A 6,000-nucleotide genomic window follows, 5' to 3' on the forward strand; every position below is an offset into this window, starting at 1 on the left:
TTCTTGTATTTAATTCACTGATTATGTAGATGTTCAAAGAAGCTTGGGTTAAAGTTGAGGGTTATTATATGAGAAACAGAGAAAACTGAAGAAAAAGTAACTTTTTTAGTAAATATATCAATTACTGAACATAAAAAGAAGTGTCTCCCTCCACTGTCATTGATCCAACCCCATGGGTTTTACTGGTGAATCAATGTTGTAAAAGATAATGGTGTTTCCACGTTCACTATGAAGCCTCTGAGTGTCCAGATGGGTCATACCTGATGACCATGAAAAGATGACAAACTGTATTTTCACTAATTATTTACATGGATTGATAGGATTAGTGGATCAACAGGTATTAAACCTTTTAGAGCAGTAGCTGGTTTTGGTCGACAGTGGATGTTTGGGTCTTTATGAGTTAATGGTTCAGAAGTTCTAAAATATTTTAAATCAGTAGATAGTTTTGGTTGCCAGCTGCTGTTTGGGCCTTTATGGGTTAATTAGAGATATTAAAGGGTCTGTTATGTGCTGAAGATGAATGAGCGTGTGTTTTTACAGGATTTCTCACTGAAACCTCCCAGTTTCACCACCTACTCCCAGTGACTCATTCCCTCATCAGAACAATTAGTAGACACTGCTTTTACTTGTGTGAAAGAGGATGGTGTCACAGAATCTATGAAGTGGAAAATGTATGTGAGGTGGATTAATGCAGCTGCATTTAAACCAGCAGAAAACCAAAATAATCCTACAGATGGAGAATGTGGCATTAGTGACACATCATAACACAACCCCACAGGAGTTAGCAATCCTGAAATGTACTATAGTCATCAAGCTTAATCCAGATTATTCTGGACTATGTGCTGTACACTAATGGCTTTCTCTACGTGTCTTGTCCCGTCTGGGTTATTTTTAGAACACATACTAATGCACTTCACTATGGGTGCTGCGGGGAGGATGACTGTGCATGTGCTGTAACGTGGAAATAAAAACTGTTCCACCCCCCACCTGACTGCCTTCAGGGAGGCTGAAAACTGGCCCTGGTTTTTCCATTTGAACATATATGTCCCCTTCACTATGTCAAGTACATCGTGTTTTTACATGCCTACACGTCGCTGGATCTGTCACAGCTACAATTACATCTGGTAGTGCACAGGTGTCAAACATGCGGCCCGGGGGCCAAATCCGGCCCGCCAAAGGATCCAATCTGGCCCGTAGGATGGATTTGTGAAATACAAAACTTATACTGAAAATATTAACAGTTGAGGATGTCAAAATCATTTTAATTCAGATTGCACATACAGACAAATTAGATATCAAGAAAGTCAGACCAATAAAATACTATCATATTAAACCTATAAATAATGAAAACAGCAAATTTTCTCTTTTAGTGTAAAAAAATAAAATTGCATGAAAATGTTTATATTAAAAAACTGTTATTTTACAAAAAATGTGAAAAACCCGAAATTACTTAAGATAAGAAAATGCAATTTCACCAATATTCTACCTGTTATTAAATGTTTTGTGTATTTGTAATTGTAATGTAAGTTGTAATTCACATGTATAACTGATAAACTGATAATCTGAGGCATAATATTGTTAAAACTGCAGTTGTTTTTCTGAGGACGTTTCCAGTTGTTCATGTTATTCCGGTTTTTGGAGATGTTAACATTATCATAATTTAATTTTGCTTTTTTCACTGTTATTATTTTACTGGTCCAGCCCACTTGAGATAAAAAAAAATTGGGCTGAATGTGGCCCCTGAACTAAAATGAGTTTGACACCCCTGTGGTAGTGGGACGTGTCGGCACCTGGCATCAGTTTATTCATGTTCATTTCCTTTTCTGGACCAGTTTGAACCCTCAAAGACCTAAACAGCCACCAGTGACCAAAAGCATCCACTGGTCTAAAGTGTTTTGTATCTTTTTGACGACTAATAGTAACAATACATGTAAATAATTCAGGCTCAGTAGTGAACATTGAAATACTAACATCACTGGCAGTGGTTACATCCACTGCATTGACGTTATTCTTATGTTTAGCTAATAATATATTTTGTTAATAAAGTCATATTTGCTTCAGTTTTCTCTATTCTGATATAACAACCTAAATTTTTACTTTGAGCTGTTATGAACAAATATATGGTCATGAGTAAATTAAATACAGGAAAATACATACTGTATATGTATGTATATGTGTGTGAGTGTGTGTGTGATACATATAGATGTTTGTGTAAACTCGCAGTAACACTTAGTCACATCATTCTGCATCATCACTTAATCCAGTAAATGTATTTACTTATAGGAGATTTAATTTGAGGAATTTCGATGTAATTTTATATTTTATGATGAATCCAGTACTTTGTTTCACTATGTCTCTGCATGTCTGGATAGAAGGCTTAATTTGTTTTCTTCATGAACAACTAAATAAAACACATTTTGCTGTATTCTTCAACATAAAACATACTCTGGTGATACTTGAAAACAACTGTTGACCGCCTTCAGTGACATTTGGTGAAACATTTGACAGTCAGTGACACTACAGAGGAGTCATTATTAAAAACATATTGAGTCAAATATCCTGCCCAGTCTGTCTAGCATAACAAGTTATATTATATTATATTTCCTCAGTTTATTCATGTGCCATGAGCAAACCCAAGGTGACAGCAGGATACAAAAAACCTCCAACAGAGCAGGACTCTGGGTTGGTGACCATCTGCGTCTGCCAGCTTTAGTCAGTGGAAAGAGGAAAGAAAAAGATCAGCATGAAATAAGAGCAACAAATAATATAGACATAGGCAAACACTGAGTAGGATGGAGTCCAGAACCAAACATAAGGAACGTAGAGCTCCACAGCCAGAGATAACTGAGAGAGAGGACAAAACACAAACTACAACAGTGGCATGACATATGACATATTTAATAGAAACACACAGTATATACATATATGTAGCAAAAGGGAGGGAGGAGAGGTGCTCAGTGCATCAGTATCCTCAGTGGTCTGAGGCCATTCATTAAAACACCTGAACCATCTCTAACTATATGTCTTGAAAGGTATAATTAGGTGTTTGATGTAGGATGGAGCTTTGTACAGTGCTGAATACCGGCCCCATCCAGAGTCGCCCCATGGGATTTTACTTTAAGAAAAAGTCAGTGGTGAGAGACATGTTATTTTTTGTTCTTGATTAAATTATGTGATCATTTACACATATTTGTCTGTCAATGTGAAGGATAATTTTACCAGTCAAAAAAGTTTATCATGAAACTGCGAAAATATATTATGAAAATGTGTAAATAACAGACTCCCTGCCTGAAAGTCAAGGAGGTCACATGCAATCATAGATGTCCCTCTTAACAGTCTGTTCAGAGATGCTGAATATGTCTCCGCAGCTTCAACATGGCCAGATTGTGGTTATTTCACCTCTTTAAATACTTTTTAATCTCGCCCTCGAACATTAAGGTAAAATGTAGTGATGCAGTGGTTATTTTGCTGATGTATATCATATGCAGCAAGAGATGCAGTTCATTCAGCTGTTTAACACAAAACTGGATGTTTCTTTTTAAATCTTTGCCACAAACTGTGACATTCTCCGCTTGTAAAATTATCTTTCCAAATGGCAAATGTCATATCATGATCAAATATAAATAGTGTCCTACCATGGACTTCAGATTTTTTCTGTTAGGTTCAACAGGTCACAATAGAAGGGCCACACTTCCCCTCGCTGTTGTTAAGGGCTTTGTATTGTATGTTAGCAGACAAATCTTAAGTCTAAAAAAATAAAATTAAGAATATTAATTGAAATAAAAATAAATTTAGGACCCAGAAAGGCAGATGAAGACTGTACAATACAGATGCAGGGAGCCCAGGAGGACAAGTTAAAATTGGAGAAATATGATCTCTTTTTCTGTTAGTACTCATGTTGCAGCATTTAGAGGCAAATGGACTATAGTAGTGGCACAGCTTCAGACAAGTAATGTTAGTTACATCAGAGCATATAACGGTAGCATTCGCATCTGGTATGAGCCTGTAAGCCCTACTTTCATTGGATTCGCTCCATGGCAGTGATCACTAATGTTGCTAAGTACGAGGCTAGATAGCAAAATACAGAAATACAACGGTAAGTATCAACATTGTTCATTAGCGACAGCAATCATTTAAAACTTATGAATAACGATTTACTTACTTAATCACTGAGTTCACTCCTGTCACCACCTGTTTCCGTTGTGGGATAACTTCTGTTATAGCTTATTTTGTTGTGTTTAGGTTAATTGTGTTGTAAATAATTGAGACATGAGACAAGCTTGTAGGTATATAACTGATTGTGTAATTTGGTGTTTTGGATAAATACAGTTGGGTGTCATTAGCACAACAGAACACATGTATGCAGTGGTTCTTTATGATAGCTTCGAAGAGCACCATGTATGGAGTAAAAAGAACTGGTCGGAGTACAGAACCCTGTGGAACAACATGATTAACCTTAGTTGAGGTGGACGACTGATCATTAACATGTGCAAATTCAAATCCTTCTGAAAAGCATGATTTAAGACAACCTAGTGCACTTTAATGCCAGTAGAAAATTTAAGGACTGTGAATTACTCCATAGCAAACATGGTCCTTTGGTGCACTTTATTAAGAAACATTTAGTTGAGAAGAATTTGACCTCAGGTGTCCCAGTAAACACCTTGGTACAACCATTCAAATTACATAATACCAATGTTCCACCACATTCCTTGACCAAACCCACAGGCTTAAGCTTAAGTTAGTGACCTGGATAGATTCCAAAAGGAGGAGCTCGATAGCTGGCGATCTCATCCATTCATCCATCCATCCATCTGCACAGCTGTAGCTGACACTACTTAATTTATCAACTACTTTATTATAATCTCAAGGGCAAAGTTTAACAATGTGCTGAGGTTCCACATAAAGGTAGCGCCAGCAGGACTACTACTGCTATGGTGGTGAAATAATGACATAGCCAACATGGGGTGATATGAAAGTGGACAGCCAACTGCAGTGAGGTTAGCACAGGTTTATTGTATCATAAATTCTCTGTGTGATTTACTATCATATCTGTCCTTGTCTCTCTGACCTGACGTCTGTGTGTGTTATTATCGGACTGATCTGCTGACATGGGTCCATTTTATCAAGATGAATTGCGTAATAAGCTATGACTTCACACTTTATGTACACCAGTTGTACAGGTCTGATAACCCACTGTTTTAACCTGTAAAATATCTGCTACTGTTCACAGATTATGATGATATTGTCAACTTAATTTATTGCTTTATTAGAAGTGCATTCCTCTTTTGTTTCTGGGGTGTTTGTGGGTTAAATCATTCCTCTTTTCATATTTTAATTCATGTCTGAGTTATTTTAAGATCCTATACTCATACATCACTGTTGTTGCTGCAGGGAAAAAAGCATGAGTTGTACTGAAGGTTTATATTTCGTTTCATATTATAATTTCATGTCCTAGTTGACTTGTCCTTTGCTGCACAACATCTTATCTAGAGCAGAACATCTCCTAAAGCCATTAAGCCAACAAGTCCTGGTGCAATAATGTCAGAAAATCAGATAATAATTTCTCCAACCTTTGAGCCTTGACAGTTGTCGTACAGTGTGCTTAAACACTACCGTGTATGGGCTACAGACTTTCATAATACTCAAAACACACATATGTAGGTGCAACTGCGTGTGTGAGTCCACGTATGCCAAAAGATCAGATCATTGCTCATGTTATCATCACAAGGTTAATCACAGCAACATATATAACGTCTCAAAGTGTGTGGTAGTATTTAGGTCAGTCAGTGTTTATACATTCTTTCAGCACATTAAAAAGCAGAAGTTTGATCTTAAAACACAATTACTGCAGACCCAATGCCTCTTCTGTGCACCTGTATGTCATGCTGTTTTAGTGAAATGATCTGATAATCCTGCAAAAGTACACTTTTTAGTTTATGCTTTGTTTTATTTCACTTCATGACATTATTAGCTGATCTTTTTTTTTTTTTAAGTTCAGCC

The sequence above is a fragment of the Sphaeramia orbicularis genome, chromosome 5 (genome assembly GCF_902148855.1).
Source record: "Sphaeramia orbicularis chromosome 5, fSphaOr1.1, whole genome shotgun sequence".
Taxonomy (NCBI): Eukaryota; Metazoa; Chordata; class Actinopteri; order Kurtiformes; family Apogonidae; genus Sphaeramia; species Sphaeramia orbicularis.